The sequence below is a fragment of the Sander vitreus genome, chromosome 15, assembly GCF_031162955.1.
Source record: "Sander vitreus isolate 19-12246 chromosome 15, sanVit1, whole genome shotgun sequence".
Taxonomy (NCBI): domain Eukaryota; kingdom Metazoa; phylum Chordata; class Actinopteri; order Perciformes; family Percidae; genus Sander; species Sander vitreus.
The window spans coordinates 20,705,816-20,724,382 of NC_135869.1; positions in this window are offsets into that span (position 1 = coordinate 20,705,816).

An 18,567-nucleotide genomic window follows, 5' to 3' on the forward strand; every position below is an offset into this window, starting at 1 on the left:
ATACACACACACACACACATCCCCATCCCTGCGCACCACACCTGCATGGAGGCTTGGAGATTATGCACCATGGAGATGACAAGTCTGTCTGTAAAAGATGTTTTTAGCATGCTCTCCTCTCTCCTCCTCTCTTCTGTTTTTCACATTTCAGATTTTATTTCTGGCCACTGTTGTGACTCTTTGTCCTGCCATTGTTTGTGTGTTGTTTTGTTGTTTGTGTCCTCAAGGATGTTCAAGGTGTCCGTCTCTATAAAACATCCTTTATTGGGCCTTGATTGTCTTCTCTGTGGTATTACCAAAAAGTCTGTTATATTTTGTGTGTGTGTGTGTGGGGGGGCACTTTGGCAGCCTATCCATTAACCTGGTGCTAATCTAACAGTGCAGAAACAAGTGGATTAAAGTCTGCTGGCCTCAGCAGCCAATAGCTTTTGACGGATTGTATCCTTCACTCAAACATAAACAGGTGCAAAAGCACATTCACACCAACACGCAAGTAGTCTAGTTTTGTGCTGTAACAATATGATAGAGTATACCCCCCACATGAAATTAGATTTATCTATTATGAGTTGAAGCTGTGTGAGTGTGCGTGTGCATGTGGGGGGGTTGTGTATGTGGGTTGTGCATATTTACACCTATTAGTTTTCTTACCCGTTTCCTGTCATCCAGACATCTCGTCCTTACAAACCAACCGGGCTCGCAAATCATTTATTCCTACCAGCATTACACTACTGAATAAGTTAGGAAAAATAACTTGATTCTTTCTGTGTGATAATACTGCACTTTGGTATAGTATTAAAATGTCACTGATGATGTGGCACCTTACTATTGATAGCCCATTGGTGCTAATGACACTGCTCTTTACTATTTTATAATGTAGAGATATATGGTGTTGTGTGTTGTTGTTGGGCATGGGGGGGGGGAGGGTTTACTGGTCCTGTTGATGTCTGTTGTCTATGGTCTGTTGTCTGTCTGTCTATCTGATGTATGGTGCAAGATGAATTTCCGAAAGGATCAATAAACGTCTATCTGTGTTAGTGTTAGTTTTCTCCTGAAAGCATTCAACTTTTCTCATCACAGTTGAAACACAACATTGTTTTTCCCTTTTTTGTCCTCAACAAGGCTTTTACAGCCATGCTGATGACATAAAAGGCAGAAAAGGAAGGGAGGAAACTGTCCCTGTAATCCCTGTTAAGATCCAAATAAGCCTGCTTTATTAAGGAAGTATGTGGTTTTATAATGTTGACTATTTACAGCGCTCCTGCTCAGGTTCCATTCATTACAGAGGACCCCTGGAAGGTTTCGTTTATTATGTAGGACACCAGGGATACTGTGATACAAAGCATAAAAGCAAGAGAGCTTAGTGTCCTTTAGTCAGTGGATGGAAATCTACATCCTACTCCCCGCGGCTAAAAGCATGCTGCTTAGTTAGCGAGACATTTTTATGAGCACACAACACCCACGTAAAGTATTTTCTCCTACTTTTAATTACATTGCTATATTGAATATTTATATATGTATTCAAATTTTTAGTGTTCAAAGAGCGTGACAAAGGACACAAGACAGAAACAGTTTATATGTTACAAAGTACAAAGAAAGCTGCATGTGTGAGTTCAGTCGACTGCCATGTATTTATTGCTAATAACAGATGTAGCATCTCAATGTGTCAAAGATTCTTGTGCATTCCATGAAGCTCCAATATCTGACTCGAGTCGGGAGCTGAATGGACATTCATAAGCTACGCTGTCAAAGAAATCACATCCAGACAGCACACAATAGGGACATGTTGCGTTGTGAATTTAAAAAAGTTCTGCAGTCAACTCTTAAAGGAAACGTTTTGGGAAATCCACTTATTCCTTTGTCATGGGTTAGATGAGAAGATGGATACTTCTCTCATGTATGTACAGTAAATATGCAGATGAAGCCAGTGGCCGGTTAGTTTAGGACAAAATAGCTACCAGCCTACCAGCAGAAACTCCAGGAAGTTACTCAGCAAGAACGCAAATAGCAAATATAGAATAGTGAGTTTCCTTGAACACTTCCAACAAATGAAGAATTCAAAAAACAGTCCCTGCTCTCAGCTGTGTCTTCACACCATGTTAACGTCAGTTTCACATTTATTTTCATACCATACATAGTTTCACAACCTGAAACTAGTGGCTGCATTACAAATCTATCTTAAATGTTATAATATGCTTTGCAAAAAATCGGCACCTGTAATGTAAAGTATAAATGATCTAAATGTATTTAATGGTAAAATATGGAAAACAAACCACCTCATGGTTTTTAGATCCTGCGTCATTAATCGTGGCTCTGATGTACAGATAACTAGACAGGGAACTTGGACAGCGCAGACCTCTGCCAAGGCATGCCCTATCTCACAATGTTAATGCAGTGTAAAACACAGGATGCAAATCTCTATAAAGTCAGAGAGGGGTTTCAATGCACTAATGTCTTGCTGTGGATTTATCCAGGATTTAGGTATCTTGTAAAGAATGAAAAAGGATTTTCTGGCTGAGATTAAGAGAATTAGCACAGGGGAAAGAAAAGTTACAGAGTACAAACCTGTCTTTTTATTTTTTATTGCCTTCTTCTTTCTCCTCATCTCTAGATCTTTGCTTCTTACACCACAGAGAAAAACTCTCACACACAAACGAATATATGTACAAAACAAAGGAGTACACGTAAAGTAATAAAAACTTAAATCAAATTTTATCCAGGCTGATTTATGCTTCACTTCTCTCACATCTGAAGTGTGTGTGTGTGTGTGTGTGTGTGTGTGTGTGTGTGTCATTTAGTCTTTCAGTTAACCTAAAACAACTAAATGAGAGCTGGTGGTTGAACAGTGTGTACATGTATTTATTAGGACAATGCACATTAATCAACATTTTTGTAAATGCGCCAGTGTTAGCCAGTCAACTAATTTTGCACTGTAGTCCTAGTTACCTAGGATGCATGTCTTTATGGTGGGAGGAAACCCACGCAAACGCAGGGAGAACATGCAAACTCCTCACAGAAAGGCCCTGCCCGGACCGGGGATCAAGCTCTGCCCAGACTGGGCTACTTGCTGTGAGGCAACAGTGCTAACCACTGAGCCACCGCGCCGCCCTATGTGTCTAGGCTGTGCTGTGTGGAGAGCAGAATGGGGCTAGAGGGAGGTGTTTATTCTGTTGTGGAGCTTACAAAATTGAGGTTTTCTTTTCAGATTTAATAGCCATGTTGGCCATGCTGCATGGATACACGCATATACGCCCTAATACACCAAATGAATACAGGTACAGAAGACTGGAGACAGAATGACAGAAGCACAAAAAAACTTGTTTTTCTTAAGTAGCTGTGCATAATGGACAGCTGATTAATCAACCCTGTGATTACATCCCACAATCTCAAAGGAATAGTTAAAACTGCGCTACAAAAAATAGGAAAAAAGTGTCTGGTTTACTGTAAGTTATGTTATGTGCCACTAGATTGCAGCAGTGGCCAGGCAAACAGCCAAGTAACATAATCCATAAACATAAACCGTAAAATGAATTGTCATATTTACACTTTGTACGAATTAAACAAACAAGAGATGGTTGTAATTAGTGAGTTTTAGAGGTGCTGTTGGATGTTCCCGTTAGAAAGGGTCAGCTGATTGCCCGTTTCCAGTCTTTGTGCTAAGCTAAGATCAGCTAACCAGGTGCTGGATGTAGCGTTATAGTTAACAGACAGACACAAGAGTGCAGTCAGCTCTCTGCCAGTAAGTGAATGTCTCGAAAATGTGGAACTTTTGCTTTAATCTTACTTACCGTGCTTATGTTATTGACATCTTCCTCAACAATACTGAAGCCCACTGTAACCTTTAGTGTGGCAATTAATGTGTTCATTGTATTTTGCTCCATAAAGGTGTATCAATGCCATTGTAGGGCAACAATGGCAACTGCTATAGGTGCCAAAGTTTACCACTTGTACCATTGCATCACTAAAGCTGTTGTGTAAAAAAAAGTTACTGTTATAATAACACCTTGATAATTAGCAAGGCATAAAACAGGACTGGAGCCACTATGGAACAACATGGATAATGTGTAGTGTACAGTATATACACGCAGCATTAAATGATCTTTGCTCTCTGCCTCCACTGAGACTTGGGTCAGCTTCTTGGAAAATGCCAGGGCACTAGACAAGATGAATGTTGCGTAGATGCGAACACACAAACACACACAAACACACACACACACACACACACACACACACACACACACACACACACACACACAATGTACATACAGACACATACCTCTGCACCAAGGTGTAACTCAAATTCTCTGCTTAATTAAGAGCAGCCCACTCTGGAGCTGCCATCTCGTTTAGCTAATTAGTCATGAATATAAAATGCCAGGATTTTAATTAGCTTGCCGTTGTCAAAGAGGTAGAGAGAGAGAGAGAAATCGGAGACCAATTTTCTCTACTCGCTTGGTCACACTTTATATTATAAAGGCCTAGTAGGAATATGATTTGATTTCTTTGTAACAATCAGTAAGTTGTAAGAGAGTACATGCAGTTCATTTTCACTCATTTACTGTGTATGTAACAACTGTATATTTTAATTGTTAAATGGTTTAGTTTAAAATTGAATTAGAGTAGTTGTTGTTTGTTGTTTGTTTTTATGTTTAAAGTGTTCATATTATGCTCATTTTCAGGTTTATAATTGTACTTAGAGGTTGTACCAGAATAGGTTTACATGGTTTAATTTTCAAAAAACACCATATTTTTGTTGCACATTGCTGCAGCTCCTCTTTTCACCCTGTGTGTTGAGCTCTCTGTTTTAGCTACAGAGTGAGGCGTCACATTTCTATTCCATCTTTGGGAGTCGCACATACGCAGTACCTAGGTAAGGACTACTAGCCAGTCAGAAGCAGAGTATGAGGGGCAGCTAGGCGAGCATTATAACGTGTGTTACAAAGTGACGCACGTTTGTCACAGAAGTAAAGGCTGGACTACAATAGAGCTGTTTGGAGCAGTTTGTGAACAGTGTTTTCTGTTGGAGATAGTAAGTCCCTTTGGGGTGGACTTTGGGCTTTTTCACTTTGTAAACCTATTACATGCACACAAAAGTTATATAACACAATAAAGGAAAGGGAAAAAGCCAAAAAGCATAATATGAGCACTTTAATACATTTGATGAAAATTTTCTTTTTATAAATATACAGTGTATATGTATATGTCATATAATAATATAGATCACTGGGCACCATTTGAAAGTATTAGAACAATGTGAAATACAACTTAATTTAAGTAAATGTGAACCTAAAATGTGCCTTTTTAAAATGGTGTCATCTTTTGCACAACACAAATGTGCAGATAATTAAACAACAAAAACATATAACTGTCCATTTCCTCTTTCCAAATGACTAAAAGAATGAAACCTGCTCTTATTTGTGAATTCCTTGTCTATTTCCTCTCCTTTTCACGTTAAACCATCAAATAATCACTCTTTAATCAAGCTCTACTAAGTTGAGGGGATGTTAAAAGCAAAGGCGCTGAGAGGTTCTGGAAAGTTTAACACACAGGTAGATGGGTCTGGGGTCTGTTCGGCAGTTGGTAATTAGATTGATTAAGGCTGAGCTGGTGCTGAAGACACGGCGACAGGGAGTGGGAAATGGAGATGGATGAGCCTGCGGTGCTGCAGCTACGAGATAGGAATGGTGAATAGAGCTCATCTCGGCTAGCCGGCTGGCTGCTGTAGAGGGAAGAATAGGCCATTCGGCTGTAATCCCCTCTCCATTCCCAGTCTGTGCCAGGGCAGGATGTCACTGGACAGTGTACTTGTGAGTTTGTTCTTTTTTTAATGGTTGATGGACTCCTCTTCTGTGTTTGCTTTGTGTTTCTGAACTCTGTCACTGTTGTGTTTTTCTCTTGATTGCAGAGGCAAGCTGGAGTTCAGCATCTGCATGCGCACACACACACACACACACACACACACTCACACTGCTGTGATTGTGCGGTGAGGAGAACAGGTGGGCTCAGTGTGTGTCAATCACTCCCCATGGAGGTAATGTTTGATCAGGGAGAGAATGAGAGAGAGTGAGAGATGAAGTATAACTCACCGTGATTACTTTCTGGCCAAACCACAGCTTCCTCAGTCAATATCAGGTTTCAGAGCTGCGACTGCTGGGTGTTTTCCAGACATTTTAAAGCTCACTGGGGAATTTGACATCCCACACGATGACATTTCACCCAGCCAGCACAATCAACCATCAAACATTTGTTACCTGTGAGATGGAGCTCGGATAAAAGTATTGAAATAAACTACATTGTGTTTAATGTGGGTTACCAGGGAAACGGCTCTATTTAGCATGCGGTCTCCGTCGTGTTGCCAAACGAAATGGCAATTAACTCACTGCCCACCCAGGCCTCAGTATATTAGGGGTTAGGTAGAGCACAGAGGATCATGGCAGGACTTATTGGAGGCTGAGTGGTACAACACACACAGCACACGCTCGATAAATAGGTTGTTGATGGAGGCAGATACGGGGGGTTTTCACACCCAATAGAAATAAGAAATGACTTTTGAAAGTAGATTATCTAAGTCAATAAATAAGCATTCTTCTACTTGCATTTGTGAACGTAGTTACATAATGTCTGCATGCTAACATATTTACAGTGACAATCTTTTGTCAAGTCTTGACATTGAGAACATTAACGGCTAAGGCTTATGGGAAATAGAGTTCGTTAAGGCTATTAAAAAACAGAAAATATTTAATAAACAACGTCAGATCATTTTTCCAAAAACATCCTCTTTATCTAGACATGTGTAGCGAGCCACACAACATACTGTTGAGGAAGACTCTGGCTAGCTCTCTAAAATGGACCATGAATATCTGTACTAAATGGCATGGCATGGCAAGCCATCCAATAGTTGTCGAGATATTTCAGTCTGGACCAAATTAGTAGGCCGACCAAGAGCCCAGCATTGTCATCTCTAGAGCCATGTCGCTAGCATGGCAAAAATTGAATTAAGTGATGGACCGTTAAGTACATAATTACAGTGTTAAAAACAGGACTGTTTTACCAGCTACCATCCATGCTTACAAAACCTTTGGTGTTTCCTATTAAAAAGTGGAGAGAAAATAGATATGACGAGAATATGGATACAGAGGATCTGTGAGGGATTCTAGATAAGGCAAGTGAGAAGAAGTAGTGTAGAAGGAATAAATGTGCTGTCTTGAGTGCAGATGGCATATTTTGCTCCTGCCTCTCTAACAGAAGAGGCGTGATATCAATCTAAATCTCTCTTAGGAACTCTTATTCAATCACCTGAGAGAGCTTATTGAATACAAAGACCTCCGACTTGTATTCATCACCAGGATGAAGGTCTGCACAGGCCAGAACAAGTAGTGTGTGTGTGTGTGTGTGTGTGTGTGTGTGTGTGTGTGTGTGTGTGTGTGTGTGTGTGTGTGTGTGTGTGTGTGTGTGTGTGTGTGTGTGTGTGTGTCGGTGTGTGTGTGTGTGTGTGTGTTGGTGTGTGTGTGTGTGTGTCGGTCTGTGTATGTGTCGGTGTGTTGGTGTGTGCCTGCAAATATTGCCTAAAGGGAATAATTGTCCAAATATTCTCTCCTTCTCCCTCCCTTCTCCTCTCAATCACCCTTTATCAGACCCACACATGCACTTACCTCTGTTGCAACTAAATTAAAATTGTAATGGTTATTGATCTGTGATTTATAAATAACGCCCTTGTTCATCATCTTCAAACCCCACTTTCCCCACTCTGTAATAATAATGCACTCTCCATGACTGCACATACACAATCAGCAACCCCCCTGGCTACAAAGTGTGCATGTATATTTTATTTCTTTGCTAAAAAGCCACAACCGAGTTTCACAATTTAAAGGAAATAGTGTAATCAAACTCAGGTCTTCACTCAGAGAAAACTGTTTGTAAAGATGAAATGACAGCAGAGCCTCCTACATTTTCTTTTTGAGTCCAGGGCTTAAAATTATACAAATAGTTATGAACTATAATTGAAATTTTCCTCTCTCTTCCTACCAGTATCACCATGATTTTAATAATTATAATGACATAGGTGATACATTTTAGAAATGAACTTTGCTTTTGGAAGTGCTCAAAGGTTGGCTGGCAGCAATTTTGGTTATTGATCATCTGTTGCGAAGGTTATAATGTCAGGGGTCATGTCTTGGCTGGTCTGTCTGAAGCCCTGACCTCTCCTGGGACTCCCGGGGGAGTCTGGGATTGATAAGGGGGGAATGGCCTCGCATTGGCTCATGTGCACCTACTGTTTACTTTTTCTGTTAAAGGAATAATTCAAGATTGTGAAATAGTAGCTTTCTTGCTGAGAATGAAATGAGAAAATTAATACCACTGTCATATTTGTCCATTAAATATAACATTACAGCCAGGTAGCTTAGCTTAGCATTAAGACTGGAAAAGAGGGGAAATACTACCTAGCTATATCCAACGTGAAAATCCACCTAACATTACCAGCGCCTGTACAGCTCTCTAATTAACATGTTCGATATTGTTTGTTAATTTTCACCTTGCATCATATGTGCAAACTTGACTGCTAATTCACCCCAGACAGCCACTTGTACGAACGTTAGCTGTAAGCTAGCTAGCAACAAACGCACCCACCGACAGTGTGTTTGTTCTCAACGTCTGACTGAACTCAAAATTCACCAGACTCAAGTTCTTTCTTTTATTTCCTTCCAGTTTCCTTCCATTTTCCTCTCCACTATGTAGGCTTATAAAGCAGATTCATTAAGCTTTGGGATAAGCCAGAATTTTGCACCCAAGTCTCGCCAGGCCAGTTTTACACCCACTCATGTCTTTCCATTGACTTAGTATGCAATCTAAAATTTGCGAGAGAAAATTTGAAGAGCTGTGTCAATTCTGTCATGTAATTCTCCAACAGAAAGGGAATAAGCGTACTTCACAAAATGTTGAACTAATCCTCACAAACGTGACTGTCAAGTGAATCTTATTATCTTCCTAAAAGTGATTGAGGTGTTTTTGTTTTGCCACACTTGTATTTAGCAGCAGACTAAGTGTGTAGCCATTTGTGAACAGAGCATATTTATTTCTTTGACACATTTAAACTCTTCTCTAACACACACACGCACACACACACACACACACACACACACACACACACACACACACACACACCATGAAACACAAATCAATGTACTGTTGGAAATTTGTGCTCATTGTCAATTAATGTTCTTGCTAACTTAAAGGTCATGTCATCAAATAAAGCTCCCTGAAGCAGATAACAGTGAAATGAGTAAAGGCTGAAGAACAAAGAGTGAAGCCGTCTCCCCTCGCCCTTCTCTTTCTTCTCCTCTGTCTCCTCCACTCTTTATCTGTTAATGAAGCACAATCCTCTCAAGCACTGGGATTTGTCAAGTTATCACAGGCTTGGTTTGTCTGCCCGGCTCAACACTCAGCTACTCTTTAATATTACAGCTTCTGTGTCTCAGTCTGTCTGCCCATCTGTCTGTTTTTTCCTCATTTATTCGTATATTTCTCACTCAAAATACTTCTCAGTCTATCTTTGAGTTCTCATCCTGCTCTTTTACTCTTCCTCCCATCATCCTTCTTTTTGATCACCTTCCTCTCCCTCCCTTTTATTTTTCTCTTCCTCTCTCGCTGCTGCAGTTGCTACTGCTGAGGATCACCATCAGGTCAAATTTAATTTCTCTGTTTACAAGCATCAGCTAGAGTCCAGTGCACATGATTATCCTCAGAATGTGTTTCTTGCAAAGATATAACCCCAGAAAAAAAAACACTGTATAGGATTCCACATTAAAATGATGCATAATATTTGCTTCTAATAGTATTAACTACGGCCTCGGAGATGTCTAATCATAGAAATGTGATTTTCATGGGCTGTTTTCCATAAATATATAATTCACCGCCTTTGCAACTCACACACCTCATGAATTTGATTGAAGCTGGAACTGTGTAACTTTCAACAGATATTAAAAGATGCGAAATTGCATAATTGTGTTGCCTGTAACAATAGTTTTGCCCACAATAACAATATTACGAGCATCGCAATCCACCTCAGGTCTCCCCTCACCCACTGCAATACGGTATGCTAATGATGCTACGCTAACAGCCACAATAAAAGTGATGATGATTACCGAGGCGATGGGGGTAGTAACAATAACAAATCCTGTGATGTATAGTGAATTATAAACATCCTCCCTGCTGTAATTTCATAGTTAATTCATATTTGTATTCAGGGTCAGGAAAATTGGCTCTCTGCACTCGCTGTTTGTGTGTGTGTGTGTGTGTGTGTGTGTGTGTGTGTGTGTGTGTGTGTGTGTGTGTGTGTGTGTGTGTGTGTGTGTGTGTGTGTGTGTGTGTGTGTGTGTGTGTGTGCAAATAAGCCTACTATATTGAAGATGTTTGCCAGTATTTGTATATTGCTGCATGCATGACTTCATCTGTTTGTTGTGTAAAAACACATAATCCCTGTGTGTAGCTTACTGTCTCTGTCAAATACTGAAAATGTGCGAGTAGAAGTGTGGGATCTAAAATGACTGTAAATATGTTTGTGGCTCATTATCAGAAAGATATTGTAGATGTTGTTACTGGTCAATGTATGACTCACCTGCAGGTGGCACTGTATCTCACTGTGTGTGTGTGTGTGTGTGTGTGTGTGTGTGTGTGTGTGTGTGTGTGTGTGTGTGTGTGTGTGTGTGTGTGTGTGTGTGAGAGAGAGAGCAAGCATTAGAGATACCTGAGAGTCTGATGTCAGAAAGTCTGGCAAATTAACATCATTACTACATCATTACAGACCAGTGATAAACACATCCTAAGTTAATGTATATACTGTGCAAAAGTTTATATTTTATTGTGTGTGTGTGTGTGTGTGTGTGTGTGTGTGTGTGTGTGTGTGTGTGTGTGTGTGTGGGTGGGTGGGTGCGTGCGTGTGTGTCTATACATGTCTGTTTTTGTTTGTTTGTGTGTGTACACATGACACTCTGTAATACATCTGTAGTTGTGCAATTACACATTCATGCAAGTAAATGTGTGTGTGCATGTGCGTGAGTGATGATAGCATATGCTGTGATACAACCTCTCTGTGATTTGAGCCTTGGCAGCTGTCTGATCATTTATGCAGCACACTGACTGTTTTGTTATGTTGAATGTTCAGAGTGTCCCAAGAGGGAAGCGCGCATGACATCCACCGAGGGCTGTCCAGTTGACTGATTTGTGTTGGGACACACACAGACTGTACACGCCATCACCTCACACACCACGCTGCAGACACACAGGGAGATGTATGTGTACATGCACACACATCTTGCCTGAGGGTCTGTCACAGTCCCCCAGAGAGGCTGCTGGGTTTGGTTTTATTGCCTGTATTGATTGTGGCTCGGGCCGAGTAGAGGGATCAATATGTGGATTATACAGGAGAGTTAACTCCTCGGTGCTGCCCCAGAAACCCCTCAGTTCTCTGACACCTCTTATATTTACACTCAGCACCTGATCACCACTGTGTAACAGAGAGAAAAGGACAGAGATCCACTAATAGACAGAGATAGAGACAGATGGGTGTTGTGTATAGAATTATATTTAAATGAAGGTGGGCACACTCAGCCTCTCCCCTCCTTGCCAGATGCCTACCCGGATACCCCACACTACCTGCCTATATCTACATATCTACAGTAATTGACATTTTCCATCTGGCAGGTTCTGTATCTTCCTCCCGTTATTTCTATGGCAACCAGCGGTGGGGGCCTTAGTTGAGTGAGTTAGCTGCACCCCTTGGGCCAAGGCGTCTAGCCGGCTGCCTGCTGCCAAAAGCTGTCAAGAGAGCACAGGGGCTTTTCTCACTGCTCACTTAATAAGGTATAGGAAAAAGTCAGACACTCTAATAATACCTATTTCTATTTTAAAGCTTGTGGAAAAACCCAGCAAGCTACTTGGTGGAAGAAATACCTTGATAAAAATCTTTTTTTGTCAATACTCTCATATTTTGTTTGCTTGTTCTTAACCCAGATTCTCCCACATACGTTATCTTCATCACTGTCTCTCTTACATTGCATCTGTCTCCTCACCCTCTCTCTCTTTTCATCTCTCTGTCACTGTCTCCGACTCTCTTTCGCCCTCTTTCCCACCTTCATTGAACAGAGTGAAAACAGGGTTAGAGTTGACTGGGTCTGTCCCAGCAGCTTTGATTGTAGTGCAGCAATTAGGAGTTTGAGAGCTTCTCAAGGCAACAGTGGAACTAACACACACACATACACACACACACACACACACACACACACACACACACTCAGAGCCCTCAGACTCCCAATAAAGACATGAAAGGCATTTGTATGTGAGAGAGAAAGAGAGAGAAGAGAGAAGAAAGAAGAGAGAACAGGAGAGGAAGGTGAGGTCTTGGTGAGTGGATGCATTAACAGGAAAACACTCTGGGTCCTTGAGATGGAAAAATACGCCTTTGTAGGTTGCAGAGGGTGGGGGATAATGGGAGACTTAACAACACTTGTTCCTTTTCTCATATACGCCAGGCTTGTCATGTTGTGGCCTTTTGTGGTTTAATGGCTGTCAGAGTGGATTTCACTTTTCTGTCACTCTCCCAGCACATACAATACAATATATTTATATATTATATATATTTATATTTCTGTCTCTGTGGGCCCTTTTGTGTTGAACACAGACAAACAGCATGCACTGCCTGTACAAACTACTCCTTTGCTTTTTTCTTGTAACTCTGGTACTTTCCAGCACTCATCTGACCATACCATACAGGCTGCTGGGTTTCCTCTTGATTAAAGGGCCTGTTATGTGCTGTGTACAAAAAAAACAGCCTGCGGAAGTCTATCTCAACCTCATTTGACAGATAAACAAATCCTCAAAGTCTCAATTTCTAACATGCCAGTACGTTCATATTTTTAATGCAGCATGTTTGCGTGGTTAATATACTTTCCCCAATGTGGCATGGCCATAAGTCAGCCTACTATCTTAAGAGGCCATAAAGAGATGCATGATCTGCTGGGCTGCTGCAAGAGCAGTTCTTAAAAGGCTCTTTTAATTTAACAGATTCTGAGCATTTTGTTTGTTCCTAAATTGATCTTTAGTGTTTTTTAACGGTGTCCCATCATGACCCGCGAGTGTTTAGCTTTTCGCTGCAACCAAATACTGCAGCAGCTGATTTCACTGATTAATTTCCCCCAAGGGAAATGGGCTGGCATAGCTGTAATGTAACAGTGCGAGCCAAACAGGCCTTTTTTTTTTACTGTTTTGGTAACTAAGGGTAATAGAGGAAAAGTGGAGAAAAGAATAGAGATAATAGCAGAAGGGAAAGGGAAAATCCATACAGAGCTGGTGAAAGAATGGAAACTTTAAGATGCTTTGTCTAACCTAGCCTCTAACTCTCCCACTGCTGATAATATCACAGACACAAGGACAGATTTGCTCTACAAAAGAAATCAAGATCCCTCCCTTTGACCATATGCGATTGTGTTAGCTTCTGTCACTGCGTGTGTTGTTTCAATCCTGCTGCTTCACCACACCGGGTGGTTTCAGGGGACAATTAGTGTATTACTAGCTGTATGATTTAGAGACCTGCTGACCAGTTAGAAGAATAGATATCCTCAGGCTGCAGCAGATGCTACTGTACACAGAGCTGTTGCATGCCAGGTGCTGTAGTCTCTTGGTGGTTCAAGACCAATATTATCATGTTTACAGCTACTGTTATTATGCAAAGGCCTATGGTTGACCCTTAAATGGGATCAAGTACAACAATTTACTTAAATAGATTGATAGATTTACTCACTGACTTATCACTGAGAATTCAAGTTAAATTGTTATTAGTAGTTATTATTATCTGATACCACACCACCCGCTGTTATTCTGAAAATGGTGCGGTCGAAACTTGAGACATGCAGAACACACATGTGCCGCTAATGTAAAGATGTAAAGCAACCTGATTAGCTAACACCAAAATCCATGGCTTTAATAATCAAAATTGATAATTAATCAATAATTAATTAAGAACCAAAGACCAAGAAAAAAAACTAAAGCTTGTTTATATGAGGAGAGGCATCTCGAGTCACAACAAATCTTAATACCAAATGCTCATTGTTGAGTCATAAACATTTGAAAAACAAAAGAAACAAATAAATTGAAGGTGTGAAATTTGGAGAGGTGAGAGGGGGCAGAACTGGAGAAGGGCACATCTTGAACTGACAGAGTGTACTGTGAACACAGAGTGTACTGTGTACTTACAATGAGTGCTTCCAGATTAACAGGCGTTTGTCGTGAGCCTTCCCCAAACACAGAGGCAACCAGAATGTTTGAGTCTTTCTTCCGTTGAACATAAAACATATTGTTCTGTCCCTCTGGGACAAACAAAACAAGCTTCCTTCCTCTTATCTTGTTTACGACATGTTGTCGGGGTATTCTGCCAATTACAGATCATAGTTTAATAAGGCTTATTGAAGTGTTTTTTTGTACATATGATTCACACGTTGTTCATGAATTATGTACAATGTACCATTGGTTAATGAGTGTATGCAGGGTGTATTTAAAAGCCTGCGTGTATGTTGTGTGTGTAAGCGTGTCTGAGCTTATGTGCATGCATATGGGTAAGCCCTGAAAGGTGAAAAACAAAAATTGTAGGCAATGTTGGCCAAGACCTAAGTTTAGCTCCTACGTAAGAAATTTTATCTCATATGTATGAGATGTTATCTCCTATCTACAAAATAATATCTCAAAGTTAATCTCCTTAACTTTTGGGCCCAATTAGGCTGTTATGAGGGTGAGAAAGCCTGCAGAATGAAGCGCTTAGTGCACGATACAAAGGAAGTTCAGCCTAATGCAGCATAAACAAAAGGTAGGGTGAAGGTCGGGATGGATGGATCGGTCAAACACACAGGACCTTCACCCAGCTGTTCGTGTCCTGTGTGAAACCAAACATCAACGTTGACATATTTGGGATGAAATTTTGAAAGGTTCTCAAGGTGTTTGAGCAAAGGTTATGTGTACATGTACACAACATATAAAAAATACACCCACCAAAGGTTTGGTGGGGTTGAATTTGTGAATGCCGTAATATTGAAAAACACTATATTGATCTTGGTCTTGAACTATTGGTATTGGCTTTTTTTGGTCCAGCTTTGACTCAGACAAGGCTGTATCTACTGTTAAGCAGGAATGCTGTACACAAGCGTATAGACCGTTTAACAAAAAGGAAGTGTTTTGACTTGAGGTATTATTAAACACATAAAATTATGTATCTACGTTTGTAATATATGAAAATTGTCCATATCAGCAAAGCAGACCTTATTAAATTGTCAAATGTCTTACCCAGCCTCCCTATAACATGCTTTATACTGTATCTATTACATCTATTTAATCTGTAGCAAACTGTATTGTCGGACACCTTAACCCATTTCATTTCGAGCTTATCTGTTAGGAGCCTCTTCTCTGTCTCTCTCTCTCTCTCTCTTCTGTATGTGCTTGCCTCACTGTCTTTCTTTCTGTTTGTCTGTGTCTCTCTCTGGGGAGAGGGCTGAGGGCATTATGTGCAGCTATGAATGATTCATCGCCCTTTGTGGTGTATGTGCTTGGACTAGAAAACAAGGACGGACTGAGAGGGTGAGGTGGCTGATTTGCAGGAAGGGGAGATGAGGTGACCAGAGACAGAATATAGCCAGAGTTGGAGGACAGCAGCAGGGACTATGAAAGATAAATTATGAGGTTTTGAGTAAAACAACGCAAAGAAGATTTCAAGTTGTTTTTTTTTTTTTTTTTTTGCCATTACAGGTCGTACGTAACCTACCTGTGTGTGTGCTTAGTTCAAAATGCAACATTGTACATGCAATGAGCATTATGCTATTTTATTAACATTGTGTTAATCTTGGTTTTTGCCTTGAGGACAGTCTTTACCTTCATTGACAGAAGATTTCTGAAATTAATGTTCTCATTACTACTTAAGGGTGTACAGTCCTCAGGGTGCTAATTGTAATTCATCACATCTTATTGTCCCATCAATTTAAATACATCCCAGGGTTGCTTAGTTCTTTGTCTCATCTACTTTACCCCCCCCCCCCACTCACTTTCATACCATTCTTACCAATAATGGAAATAATCCTCCCCAAACACTTTTCCCAGACAATCTTAATAATATACCTCATACCTCATTCCTCTCATAAATTTATAACCATGCAAGCAGAAAACACTCAACACTCGCCTCAAGATGGTGAGACCCTTGAAACAACATTATCTTTCCTTATCTATCTTAATTCCCCACGACCTGTAATAGATTATCTGCCGGATGATTAAGACCTGCTGAATAATTAAGTGGACAATAATGCTAATTCATGAATAATATATCTGTTTATGATGGCGAAACATAGATAGTGGCTGCTGCAGCGCTGACAGGAAGATTGATGCTGTGGCCTAGATAGGATCTCTCCAGTGAGGGGATGCTGTTGACTGCGACACTGCCCATATTCATTAGGCATTGGCTTATGTGCATAATGACATACTTATGTATAATTTACAGGCACATCCCAAGGCAGAGGTGGCATATGTGATGGAACAGAACAAATGTTTTTTTTGGCAGGAGGCAGTTGGAGTTTTGCATTACAATCCTACAGTATGTTCCCATAGGTTCTGACTGATTTATTCCTCACTTGGTTTATTTCTATTGCATTTTTATTTGAATCCTCGCTTTCTCTCTGAAGTATAACCGAGTGTGTGTAGTAATGTCCTGTATGTTTTCATATGCACATGTATGCCAGCAGTCTGCTAACGTGTGGTCTATCACATTGCCAGATGGTGGACTTGAGCACTTGAGAACATTTTCTGATTCTGAAAACCTTTTCTGATTCTGATTGACAGTAATGTAAGCACAGTACTATGTACTGTATGTATGATGATGCGGTGTAATAGCCCTGTAGACCCTGTGTAGGAATGTATGTGTATACATGTGTGTGAGGCATCTCTGGACAAATTTCAAAATCAATGAAACAAATCCTCCTTTCAGCCCACCCCACCCTGATCTATTCCAACCCAGCACTGCAGAGCCTGTAGCAGCCCAGCCAGTTTGATTACATTTGCGATTAGAGCCATGGCCAAGCAATGTTGAATTATGCCTGAGCTGTTACCTTGCTGTAGCTGACAGGGAAATGAGGCAGCTAGGCTGCATTTGCCCCACTACCGCAGACCTTGGAGGTCACTCACAGGAAGGAGACATTCATCACTCTGACACAGGATGCTGTGGGGAGAAGAGGATGGTGTGTGTGTGTGTGTGTGTGTGTGTGTGTGTGTGTGTGTGTGTGTGTGTGTGTGTGTGTGTGTGTGTGTGTGTGTGTGTGTGTCTGTGTGCGTGTGGGCATGTGTGCGTGCGTGCGTGTACAACTATTACTATAGTTGTATTCCGCCCAACACTTCTGTGCTCCCAATAGTATTAAAGCACCATCTGAAGATATGCAGTGTGTACACATTGTTTCCTTACTGTGCTGATCTACTCGGCTCACAGAGATGTTGTATTCTGTGTGATGCTGTGCTAATTGAAATTGTTGGGGAAAATGTGATGGTTTTACAAACACGTGCACTTTCTTTGTGTCTGGTGAAAGACTGGTCTTCCCTTCTATCTCGCTCACTCTCCGTACCCAGTCTCTTTATATCACTTGACGCTTTCTGTGCATATAATCATGAGTGGCAGACAAATATCGACCGTGGCCATTGTTGGCCCAAGTGTTTATATGCTCACTAGAAGAGACTCATTATGTTACAATGTATTGATATCTCTGCCCCCAAGGACTTTAATCTCATTTTAAATGAAAATAGAAACAATCATAGCTGTTGGTAGGGTGACAGCAGAGTAACCTTGGCAGATGCGGCCTTTGCTGATTTTGAAGGATGACAAACTGACAAGTTTTCATAGCATGTCACTGTGTCACCTCTCCCTTATCTCTCTGTGGGAGAGATGTGCTCCATATTTGTGTGTATCTATCTAGGTCTGTGCTTTACTGAGTATGCATAAGAAGATGTAATGTTTGTCATGACAGGAAAGGGAGGGGAAAATGTTGTGACACAAAGAAACGTAAAAAAAAAAAAAGAAAAAGCATTACAACGGGAAACTCAAAAAGCTTAATTGTTTAATTGAATCATTTGAATCCATAAAGGCACACAATTATGTTGTGTACGTATGTCATAAATCTGATTAGTGCTGACTGCCGCTCTGCAAACGTCGTATTGGGCACTAATGCCCACCCACACAGCTCACGTCTGATTAGCTGCAAAACACCATCACTTATCTCTCTCTTTCTATTATCGAACAATATATGAAGTGAAGTATGATGATGTATCACTCATATTTAATCTAATAGTCTTTTCTTATTTGAATCTCAAACATCAGTGACAGAGGCATTAAAATGACGCTGAAAGAGAGACATTTGATCTGTTTGACTGAACGAGGTTTGGTGGAATCACTGCTTACCATGAATGTTTGTTTTTGTTTAATGAATATTTACATATGAAATACATTAATGGTTCTATGCCTTTAGTGCATGAAAAAGATATATGTTTCAAACTTGTAAT